This window comes from Pezoporus occidentalis, unplaced genomic scaffold (genome assembly GCF_034315485.1).
Source record: "Pezoporus occidentalis ecotype Australia unplaced genomic scaffold, CSIRO_AGI_Poc_V1 ctg15, whole genome shotgun sequence".
In the NCBI taxonomy this organism is placed as follows: domain Eukaryota; kingdom Metazoa; phylum Chordata; class Aves; order Psittaciformes; family Psittacidae; genus Pezoporus; species Pezoporus occidentalis.
In genome coordinates, this window is record NW_026913316.1 from 6,124,917 (window position 1) to 6,138,129 (window position 13,213).

Below are 13,213 nucleotides of genomic sequence, written 5' to 3' on the forward strand. Positions count from 1 at the left end.
TTATCAGCACTGTTCCCAGGCAGAAAGTCAAAACCACAGCATTGCACCAGCTACTAAGAAGGAGGAAAAATGACTGCTACTGCTGAACCCAGAACACAGTTCCTTTTTTTTTCCCTCCCCCATGAACCAGATGTGTTAGTTTACATATTTCCTCTTTCTATTTCATTTTAATCAGTGGAGATTTGACTGGATACTTACTTGTCAATGCTTATGATGCTAATGTCTGGGCTGTTCCTTCGATATCCAGATGCAAAAGGAGGTCTATGAGCAGGCCAGGTATAGCATCCAAAGCTGTCACTGTCATGAATATTAGCAGCAAATAGTAAAGGTGACGAAAATGACAGGAGTTATGAAAATAACAGAAATGCCAACACCAATCCACTACATGAGGAGCTAAATGGAGAATAACAAGGCACTATCTTTGGGGGGAATCCTGAAGACCCTCTGCATGCTGCACAAAAGCTGCACATGATGCAGCCTTGTGCCCTCATAGACACAAAGCTCATATGCTGTCCATTGAGCCACAAACACATCCAGTCTGCTGTGGAGGAACTGAAGGTGAAAGAGATCTTGTGGATGTGAGTTCAAGCCACTCATAGGGCCTTGGACCAGGTATCCTTTTTCGAGCCTATTTTATATAAGTAGTATAGGCCCAGCCAAAGCTTCCTTTGCTAGAAACAGTTAACAAAGGTATCCTTCCATAAGGAATAAACCTTTATGATTGCTATAGAAATTACTCTGAAGTAAAGTTGTTTGCCTCATCTTTGCATAAAGTAATGGCAGGACAATTGGGCAATTGGAAGAGAGAAAATTACATAAAATGTTATCTTAATAATTAGGACATTCAACCAAAATGAGAAGACTTCTCATTCCAAGCTTCTTTACAGAAGTAATTTGTAACTTTGTCACACCACTGTCATTACATAAAACAACACAGTTTGAAAAGTAGTCATACATCACCATCCAACTCTTGTCATAGTCATTTCTTCTCCAACCATGATTTAAAAATAAAACTCTACTTTCCCAAGTCTTGAAAAACAGTCAAAACCCACCCTAAAATCCTCAGTCACTATTTTAGTGAAATTGGCAGCATTTTCTGATGGTGTTGAGTAGAACCTTGATGTGCCACAGGACTTAAGACACATTGCTGAGATAAACAGTTCCTATAAGCTGATTTTAGGCAGCTAATCATTCAGAATTAAAGCTTTTGTGTTGTCTGTTCTGAGGTGACTGACCTCTACTTTTGCTCTAAATAGACAGCTTAATTGCTTTATTCAGAGGTACTAGAGTCATGAGGTGACCCAGGTGCCTACATACTTAATGAATAGAAACGTGTCCCATTTCCTTCATATTTCTGGGTATAAACTTTTTCAGCTGTAGGTGTTATACCTGTTTTTAACACACACTACAGCTTTTAATTTTCTGCATGTTTTTAGGTACTAAAATATTTATGTAACGTGTTCCTATGGTTTTTGCCTTTTGCTTAGTCATGTTAGTACTTTTAGCTAGTATTACATTTTCCTTTGCAGATTTTACATTTCATTTGTTCTGAGTATAAAATTCCTTCTAAATGACACAGGCTGTGGTGCTACTACAATGTTCTTGAGCAGTTGTTTCCTTCCAGAAGTTTTGTTTTCTTCTGTTTGCTTCTCTATTTTCTGTGTATTGTACATTTGAGTTTTGAAAAATTATTTTTATTGCTGTTTTCACATCTGCTTTTCACTAAGGTGATTATTTTACTGAAATAGTCTTTCATGAGCATAGAATTGTAGAGGTTTTGACATTTTATGAAGTATTCTTAAATAATTCCCAATCATAATTCATGTTTTTATTTTTCAGTATATCCTCCCACTTGGCTTTGCCCATAACTATTTTCAACTGTGTGGAATAGCTCTTTTCAAAGAATCAGGTCTATGTTTAGACTGGTCAGGATGTTGCCTTGATACTATTTATTTTCAGTCTTAACTCAGCCTATTGTCTCAAATACTGCCCTTAGCAGAGATTGAAGCTGTAGAGAGTCAGCAAATACTCTTTATAATGATATAATGTGTAATATTTCATATTCTCTGATCATGGTGCAAGTCAGTTCTTAGGGGCATGTTCTTTCGTCTACCACAGAATGGCATTGCACGTAATCATCAGTTAAAAATTTGGAGTAACTGCAGTGGCAAAAGGCATGGATTCTGAACATGTAAGCATAAAATACGCACTTTGGAGGCACTGTAACTGATATCTAACTCATACAGTTGATTATTGGGCCTTAATTAGGAAATCCCGAACGCCTTGCATTGGCCCTATGAAACTTAATTGTGCGTGTTTTTTAAAATCCACTGTGTCCTGAGGTTTTATAGAGACTAGGAAGTGAGAAATATGTGCGCATAAAACAAAATTTGAGTAACTCATTCATACAAATATTTAAATTTCCTTTGCGTAAAGCACTTTCTACTTTAAAATCTTACCTTATAGCTTAAATAAGAAATAATTTGAGCATCTGACCTCTTTATGTCCATTCACCTCATGATTTTTTGGTTCTTGAAAAGTGTTAATGCCAATCTCAACCCTTCTGTTTCTGCTCTTTCCTATTCTGGAGTCACTTGAAACAGGAGATTTTTAACCTTTTGCATTAGTGTTGGATCAGAAAGAAACCTATGGACCTATAGATATTGTCACAGGGTTGTTCTTTTTTGCTCACACAGGTAGATTTCCTTTCATTTCTATACCTTCTTCCTGTTCATTATGCTCATGCTTGTATTTCACAAATCCTCTGTACTGCAGCAGTGCATAGGGCATGAGGAGTACTTATCAGAAAGTGGTGAACCATCTTAGTAAGACCTCCTAGTAGATGATCAGCAAAAGAATGAGTCTACCTTACTATACTATGGTCAAAGCAGATGCTTATGACACCTAACAGATTATGAGTAAACTTAGTGGGTTACACATAATATTACCTGGCCTTGAATCCAAATATAAGAGTACTAGAATTGTGTAACCAACAAGTAATGCTCTGATGGCATAGGCAAACACAATCATAGAATCATAGAATGTCTTGGGTTAGAAAGGACTTTAAGATCATTTAGTTCCAAACACCCTGTCATGGGCAGAAGCACCTCACACTAGACCGGTTTGCTCAAGACTCCATCCAACCTGGTCTTGAACACTGCCAGGGATGAGGAACCCACAGTTTTTCTGGGCAACCTGTACCAATGCCTCACCACTCTTACAGTAAAGAACTTCTTTCTAATATCTAAACTCTAACCTTGCTCAAGACTGTTTTTCTTTTCTATGTTGTTTACCTTGCATATGCAGGAGTTCTACGTTAAATAAAACCTAATTCTGGCATCAGTTTTGAAAAGCAGCTGAGCAGCTAATCTTTAAATCAAAATTAAATGCTGACCTTTTCTCCTTTAAAAATCGTCTTTTCAAAAGCTGAAGAAAATAGGTATTTCAGATACATGAGTAGGAATTTTAATCAGAACAATGACAAACAAAAAAAAATCTGTCACTCAGACTTCGGAATAGCTACAGATGAGTCAGATTCTGTGACAGCAACTGACATGAAAAGGTGGAAAGGAAGAGAGAAGAGAGAAAAAAGGCTTTCTAAAGCTGATTCTAATTGAAGTTGTAGAAGGCTTTTGTACAAAGGTATTACAGAGAGTGAACACTACTGAACTGCATAAGAAATTAAAATTTTAAATAATTGTTTTGCATGCTAAAATGCTAATTGAAATGTCAATTCAGAGTTATATGTAGACTGTGTTTCAGTAATGGCAAATTCTTACATTGTTTTGTCTATACATGAAGAATAAATAAAAGCCAGTTACAAAATCTGAACATAGAATTCTAATTCAAAGTAGATTAATGTTAGCTAACTCAACATACCAAGAATGAAGGAATTAGATCAACAACTGTTTGCAATGTATGAACTGGTAAAGAGCATAGTTTTATTCTCCTGCTGTTCTGAAGTACTAAAAAGTATTGAAAGTGGTAAACACATATTTGTACCACTAACAGAGTATGGCAGAGTATGCATACATGAATAGCTCAATTGACTAGGAAAATTATATTTAATATAGTCACAACTTGAGAGTTTAATTCTTACCTTTTTGAATGGCAGCTTCTTACGATAACTTATTTACAAGTCTACATTTCAGTATAGCTGGAAACAAGAAACTTAATTTGTGTTCCTTTGCAGATTACTAGTATTTATTGTAAGTATATGAAATCTCTCATTAGCAAAATAAACCACAGTCTTCATTCCAAATAAATTTCACATCTTTGTTTGCATGTTTCTGATATGCCTACCTCTAAATCCTCATAATTTTGATGCAGACTGGTCCACATTTAAAATTAATGGATGACGATGAGTAACTGTTTATATATGGAACAGGATAGGATCTGTTAAATAGCTCTTGCGTTAAAGATGAGACACTCAGGATGGAATTTATAGTTTGGTATTCTACCTTAGGCTAAGAGGCAAAGGGATCTGTTCAAATAGAAGCTTCCTTCTCATTATTCTCTGCCTAAGGCTATTTTAGATTTGCACCAGCCCAGCCAAAACAGCTTGTTCCTCCAATTCTATCTAATCCTATCTGTGAGGATATGTCCTCCCTATGTGAGGAAGACAAATGGTTTATTTAAAGAGAAGACTACTTTGAGATTGCAGTTGAAGTAAAAGAGATCTTTTGTTTCCTTAACCATCAACTAAGGATGTTTAGCAGACTCTTAAACTGATTAGCAGGGACCAGAATGTACCCTAAAACCTGACAGTTATCAAAAACATATTAAGTTGCTCTTTTCTGAGAGAAAATTGTTTCAAATATTGTCAAATGTCAGTGTTTGAGCAGGGACTAGAGCCAGAATAGCACTAGAAGGGTGCTGTTTGAGATTAGTGATATGGTTAATATGAGCAGATTTCCTAATAATTAACTTGCTGAAGAGTCTTTAGTGGGACCGGTGGAGCAGATGATGCATATTGACTGACAGCTATTTTTCAGAGATATGTATACATATGGTATGTAGACACACACGCACATATATATATATGCATATAGGCACAGTGTTCTGTTTTCTTTTTTTCTGGTTCTTTCTCTGGTAGAGGTTTGGCAAAAAAAAAGAGTGAGCAGAAACTGACTAGTACATGTACAGGTATAGTTTTGTAACTGTTGCTGATGTATCCCGTATACTTTGAATTGTGGCTTTACTGCTACCACCAGTGCAGTGCAGAGGAATTTTTATTGCTGTAAAGGCGAACATAATTTTAAATTAGGATCCAACCTCCTGAAAGGACCCTAACCCTGCATCTCGAAGTAGATGTGCATTGTGTTTGCATGTAGTCAATTTGCAAACAGAAAACAGTCACTGATGTAAGAAAATAGCCACTGGTAACTGAGTATTCTGAATAGTGCCTCTTTTAACCCTCTTTGTGAGAAAAAAAAAAAATAAAAATGCAGCTATATATAGGTATTAAACACCTTAATGTTACTTTCTGGTATTAAGTTACCCAGTTATTTGTATGCTCCTTTTACTCAAATCCCTACAAGTAATATGTACCACTCTCATTCCCAATTACATTCATAATTGTTATTCAATTTATATATACAAAATGTGAATGCATAAAGTATTTCTAAGAAAAAAAAATGAGAAAGGAAAGAAGAAGTGAAGGGGGGAGGAGAGTGAGGGGGAGGATATAGAGAGAGCAGAAGGTGGGAGAGAGATAAAGAGAGACAACTGGTGATATGATGCAGCTGAATAGATCTTGAAGTCTATTTGACAAAAAGCAAAACACCAGACCTATATTCTGGAAGCTTTCCAGTTGCCCTGAGGCCGCAGATCCTAATTACTATATGCAGACATCAGCATGTTCACTTCACTTCTATCATGGTCTGATTACTTAGCAAGGAAGAATTATAGTGTTAACAACTTCTCTTGGTACAGAGTAAAATGCACAGTGTCTGGCAAGGGTAACTTTATACCATATTATGTGACAGTCATCTTTGTTATTCTCACCCATTATTGTTTCTGACCTAGTAGGTAAACAGCAGCATTTCTGTAGGGTAGAAATACACTAGGTAAGAGAGAAGACTTTCTAAATTAATGGGGTTTGAATGGCTTGGTTCTTGTCATGCAAGCTGAATCTGTGTAAGCAGGCCTGTCTTTCAGGGAACAGATACTCAGAATCTTCTTTGCAATACTTTCTTTAATATAAAATAAAAACCAAAAATATAGATGTATCTTAAGTAATGAAATTCAAAACTAAGGTTCAAAACAGTGATTGTTGAAGATAGAGAGAAAGGTAAATTCTTGCATGCTAGAAGCTGCTCTGTTATCTCTTCCTCCTGGCTATAGTGTGTAAAAAACATTTGACTTTTTTTGGCCAGTCCTATGGCACCGTGCATTCCCTGATTTCTTTCACAGAAGTGTCAAAGATACTGCCTGCCTTCCCTGTTTTCCCATTCATCATCCCTGGCCCATCTGGGAGGAGAAATGCAAACTTCTGGACAGCTGTGGGACCCTCAGTTGATGACACAATTCTGCTTTTCCCAGAATTCCTACAGAAGTTACATCAAACAGCACATATAACACTGAGTCACCCTGGCCGACAAGACTCATGCCTGCTCCCTCTGCTGCTCTGGGGGTATTTCTTCATCTTGTCATTAAGCTCACAGGTCCTAGAGCCTTGATGGTGTCCCTCTTTCCTTTATGTTACTGCCCCTTTCAGAGCATACTCACCTGGGTCTTTATTCCTTACTTAAAGATACTACAGATTTCAGGTTTAAAAAAAAAGTCTATCCTCATGATTCACTCACATGTTATCTCATCTGCCTCCTATCTCCAGCAACCCAAAGGGGAAGGATACTAACAGTAATATGCAGTGTTGACTTGTGACATGCCTCCTTCTGTCCTTTCCCCCTAACTAGAGAAGGCAATCTATGAATCTCTGGCTACACTGTTCAAGTCCATCATTTGGCCATCGTTCTGTTGAATAAGTTTTTTCAATGTGTTGAAGAGATCATTTTAACAAACTGAAATTGTTCAAGAGAATTGTCTATATCTCTGCCCCTCATACTGATAAGACAATTCTCTTGACATAGGAACCCTTTTGGAAACAAAGTTACATTCCCCATGTGGAAAAAAAAAAACAAAAAAAACCAAACCATTGAAAATATGTATCTAATTTATCATGTTCTATGGTTATTATTCATCTGGAGAAAATAAAATGAAAAATAAGGGAAAAAAGGTCAATTAAAAGGAAGACCATAAAAAAGCTTTACGAAACAAGAGACTTCAAAGCCTTCATGTTTATTGGAAGCCTTATTGTCCTACTGCTTAGTCAATAAAGATAATTGGTTAGAAAATTTGCACTCCCAGTCATCTTCCCACTTTTCAAATGGTTATAGATGAAATTCAGAGAATGGGAATTTTGTTTTCATTCACTTTCCAAAACTTTATGACTGATATGAAGCTTTGCTTGAGATTAGCATTTCATTTTTCAATTTGTATGAAAGACTGAGAGATAGGATTTACTGACGATCAGCCAACTGCAAATCGTTAACTGGATTCAGACACTTGGAATGAAATACTGTGATAGTAAATGACTTCAGAATCCTATTGGATCAAGATTAAATAAAATTATTAGAAAAGAGCTTTTAATTGTGATAGAAGAAGCTTACTTCATTTTACATTTATCTAGAAAAGAAAAAAAATACAATTAAAATTAGCCCCAAGAACAGCTTATAAACAAATGTTTTGTTTTTCTATGCATATTATGTCCATTCTTCCAGTGTCATTATTTTTAATCAAGAAAATTGTTAGTGCAGCATAGACTAAGTGAAAAGGGAGCTCATGATAGAATTTTCCCCTGCAATTTGTGTATCAATGGTTTGGTTTTGACATAGGATGTTTTTAAGTTGATGAGGTTATTTTCCTACAAACTCAAGGGGTTTTATCTAATTTGGAACATATTTCATAAGACAAACTTTACTACATTAGTTTATAACACAATTTTAAGCTAGTTCATAATTATTTATAAAGGATCGGAACTTCAAAAGAAGTTGAAACTTGTATGAAATTATGGGGAATTCATGGTATAAATTATTAAAAGGACTGAATGCCACTAGCTAGTGACTGTTTCAAAATCATATTTTCAAAGAAACAGTAGCAATGTTCCAAGTGCAAATTCAGTCAATTAGATCAAAATAAGTTCATTTATTAAAAAAACACATTTATCTAATGAAACATTTTAGTACTTTAATAAGTTCTCATGATTTGGCTTACCGTGTCTACTAGTGGGAAGTGTCTTACATTTGTCACTGAGTTTCATATTAATATTTTCATTAAAAACATTTCTTAATTAAATGAAAAATTTCTAAATACCACTAATTAACAATTAACAACAAAAAAAAACATAAATTTCATATTTACTACCATCAGTGGTCCACCTTGGCCTCCAATCGGGCGACTTGGATACACACCATACATAATGTCATTGTCTCCTTTGAGAACTCACACAGAACTAGTCTCGAGGAGAAAAGACAATGGAGAAAGAATCATGCCCCACCTATAGCACCCAAGGAGACCTTTTGCTGTGCTTTTTGCAACCAGATTTACCTATCTCACACTGGCCTTTTTAGTCATCAGTGTGCTTGTAGTAAGTGTGGGTAAAGCCCTTCCCAAATCTTCATTCGCGAAGTCAAGCCATGATGCTATTCAAAATCTCAAATGCATTCATTTAAAAGAAGAAACGAGCTACAGCATTTTAGACCAAAACCTGTCAGATATATTGAAGAAAAAAAGTTTTATTTTCCATACGTTATTAGTGAGAATTTTTGGCACAGAGGTGCTTATTTTGAATTTAGAAAAAAACGTGCAATCCTGCCTGTGCTTCTAGGCTCTGTCATGATTTCTTTTTTGTCATGTACAGTCAAATTTTTTCAGTATTTCCATGAATATTGTTGTTTGCCTCATAACTCAGCAGTGCTGTTTTGCTTCTGGTAAGGGTACCCACAGCTTTGTCTTGCCACATAAATGCTGAGCCTGAAGGTGCTCTTTCACAGTCACTTACGCAGGTGTCATTTCCCTCACTTAAGCCCTGGCAATCTGCAAGCAAGAGGAGGGCCAGAGTGTACTTCAGGCAGGGAGTCCTTCTTTACACATCCCCTGCATGCATTCATGACCTTATATTAAGTCTGCTTTAGATTTTTATTTACTTATATCAAGGGCACAAATTTTCCACCAGGGACATAGGAAGCTAAACAAGACAACTCTTATGATAGCAGTGCAAGGAAAAAGGTAAATAAAACACCTGCTTTTGTAGGGGGTTCTTCTTATCAGCTGTGAACTGTGATATACATTAATGAAAGCACTTTCATTTGATTGTGTGATCATTTCAAAGGAACTCATTAAGTGAGATTTAACCTCATTTAAGCTTTCTTTCAACTTTCAGTGACTACTAAAGACAAAGAATTTGAGCTATTATATTTAATTGTGACTTTAAACCAGCTATGGAAAAGGATGGCAGAGGTATAGAAGTGAACTTTGTAAACTTCATACTAAGGTTACTGTAAAATAAGCTATATAGAAAGTGTCATTAATGTACGTATGAAAAGGGAGAGAAAAGGCAATAAGAAATTACTACTTTTTTACTGATGCTCTTGACTAGTGTGATATAATATATATATTTCTGTTTGGGTATGTAATCATCTGCTTGAGGATTTCTTTTTCTTCCATTTTAATCAATGGCCTAAATATCTAGCCTAGATATCTACGACATCTAACCCTTTGCCCAGCTTAATTTCCAGGTGAGTCAATCAACACTGGGACCTCTGTCTTCCTCTTGAATATTCTAGCTATGGCACAAATGTTACCTCAAGTTGCTTCTGCTCTACTGTTTCTACTTTGCCAGCAAATACTAAGACACAGAGGTAAGTTTTCTGCAGCACCATATTATTGCCCATTCCAGCACTGGGCTACTCTGCTTGATTGATATATGGACAGCTGAGCAGCCTTCAGGCCTGAGTCTTATTGAAGAAATACCCTTCGAAATTAAATCCCAATTCATTAATAATCATAAAACTAGCAAGCTAAACACCAATCTGTTGCTGCATTTTGTGGCCCATATTTCCAGTCCATAGGTCTGGGACATTAACTCAGCCGAATGAAACAAGTATCTTGTAGAACATGACTGTGAGTCAATTTGTAATTTATTGAAGCTCCCTTTGGGCAGGAGAGGTGGATAAGCATCCTAATACCCCGTGCTCTTTTTCAGGCCATAGTTCCAACTAGGAGACTCACAGACCCTTAGCTGGTCAAATCCTAAATGTACAGTGTAGCCAAGTTGCTTAGTATATTTTGATGTGATGTTTCCTGCAGACTTAAAACTGGTTTTTGTTTCTGCACAGCAAACCAAGGTTTTGAATGCCTTCTGAGTAAATTGAAGATATGTTTAATAAACTAATAAACATGCTGCACCTTGTGTCCTATGGAAGACTTTTGTCTTGTTCCCAAGAAAAAACAAGCTGGGGAAGTAGCTATAGCTTTTCAGACATCTGTCTTGAGGGTGGCAATTTTTCCTTGCCCACTTCATCCTGAATGGCTGTGCTTGCTCTTCATTCCCACCATCATGCCAAGATAAATGTCCATTCCTCTGCATCTGTCATAGCAGGAGATAAATGTATATAGGGTTCTGAAGACACAGTCTTTTACAAAAATTTTAGTGTATATATAGATTATATATATCATACATCTGTGTGTGTATGTGTGTGTATATATATATATATGAAGGGGAAGAGCTCTTTTCCCAAGGCTGTTATTTTGTGAAGTAGTTCCTGCAGTTTTTAATCCATGTCTATAATTTTGTAACACTGGTGACTAGCATCAACCATCCCTTATCCAAATCTTTTATCGAATTTCTACCAGTCCTGTTCCTGAAAAACATACTATGGTCCTGTTCTGAACCTGTATTTCAAAACTACTCATGTTTTTCTGTCACTGTTGCATGAAAGCTGAAAGCAGTCGGCAAATCGTGAAGTAAACCAGCCCACTACATGATCTTATTTCAGGAACATTTTTTCCTAAAGAGCAATGGCAAAGGGTTATTTCTTCCCCAGCAGTGAAACTATTTCTATATGTTTCTGCTCCGTATCCAGCTTTTGCAGGACTTGCTGGCATGGTGACACTGAAGCCAAGGTCTGCCTTCATTAATGCCTCCCAGGCTGTGCAATTTCAGGGCACGGGAGTAAGGAAGAAGCCCACGTCTGACAGGAACAAGGTCTGTGAGTCACAAGTTGCTCATCCATCGCCCTATCTTCATTAAATATCTATTGCTTCCAAACCATCATGTACTTGAAACAGTTTCTTCTTAACCTCCGTCTGTGACCCCATGGATATAACTGCCCACCTCTTACACCAAGGGAGAAAGAAAAACTATTTCAGGAGAAAATAGCAAATGCAATCAGGTAGGCCCAGGTGCTTTAAACCAGAAATTCTGACCCTTATATGCTGTCAGTGCTAAGAGTCTGTGGCTATGTTATTGCAATGATCTTAATTGTAAATGAAGACTTTACTTGTGAAATAGCTAAATAAATATGGTTAAATAAAATATTTTTTACTGCTTTTATTTACTCCTTTCTTTTCCTAACCTTCTACCATGTCTTCGTGGTTTAATGACATCAGCATATGACCATCTTCACAAGTTATCCTCTCACCTTAATGTATGAAATCTCTAATTGCTTCCAGCTACTGCCCGCTAAAGAAGATATGTGAGTAACACTACAATATGAGCAAATGAGAGCAGGAAATAAAACATTCCAGCAGAATTGAAAAGATCTAAGAAATTTTACTTAAGTGGCAAAGCTTGTTTGCACAAGAAATTCAGGCAATATTTTTAAAGTCTATTGTAAAAACAACAGTTAATTTAATAAAATTTTCAGTCTCACATCTTAAGATTGCCAGGTTTATGGATGTACAGTTATATATTGTGTCTTCAAGTCCCACAGTTTATTGTAAAAGTTTTTTTCCATATATTTTGATAATTTCTGTCCGTAAGACAAAGCTAATACAGTTCTCTCTTAATGAAGCATGAAGTCCAAAACAGTTCCAACTTGTGCAGCATAACTCAAAAGAATCTTTATTTCCAGTAAGAAGTTTTTAATCACTGCATCAACTAGTGAAATGAATTCACAATTCCTCAGCAGGCTCAGAAAGGTTTTTCACCTTGAATTAATAGAGCAGACAAAATAAAAAAAGAAAAAGAAAACCAACACATTTGAATGTAATAAGTTTTGTCAATAAAAGGAAAGTTATAAAAATCCACCTTTAAATATTATTGTCAAACTCAAGCAATTTTTCTTTTTCCAAAAAAAAGGAAAAGGAAAAAACCACATATTAATGCAATATACTTTCATTTTAAAAAGTTAAAATGTTTAAATACAAAAAGTGAAATACTGAAGGTGCACATTAATACCACAAGTGAGATCTTTCTAGTTGTATGGAACGTATTTACACTTATTCTGTCATTGAGAAAGTACTTGTATTGAGGGAAGAAAAAACCCGTCCATTTTCTTTTGACTTTTTTTTCCTTGTTATTTCCTGAAATTCAAAATAAACAATCATTAAACAAAGAGGGATTAATCTTCTTTTCAGGTATCAGTATCTTCTCATATTGTAGTATTTAATTTCAACTTTCCAGCTATCCTCCAAATCCACAAATCCACAGTATATATATATATATATAAAATAAAAAAATAAAAAAGACCCAAGGAAAATTTTAAAAATTTTTAACTTTCTGAAATACCTTTAAATAAAAAGAGAGTAAGGGGAGAAGCTTAGGCTATGAAAGCTGTGGAAATGTCATGGTAGAAGAGTTTCAAATGCTGTTTTGTTCAGTGTACTGAGGCTGTTCAATGTACTGTATTTTTCTGCACCTTGTGTTAAACTACCTAGAGTATTGCACGAAACATTACAACTGAAGGAAAATAGAACTTAAACCTTTAATGTATCCTCCCATATCAAAAGAACTTGCTATAACTGGTAGGAAGAATTCTGTCATCTGTTTTCAACTAAATTTAAATGGTTTACCTTCTCCTGATGCTCTCAGTAGACATTCCCTCTACCAAGCTTCAAAAGGAGTCATTCTGAGCACTATTTAATTGTAATGATCTGCTTGCAGAATATTCCTCTTTTTAAGTGCCATTTTTGTTGCAAAAAAAATACTATT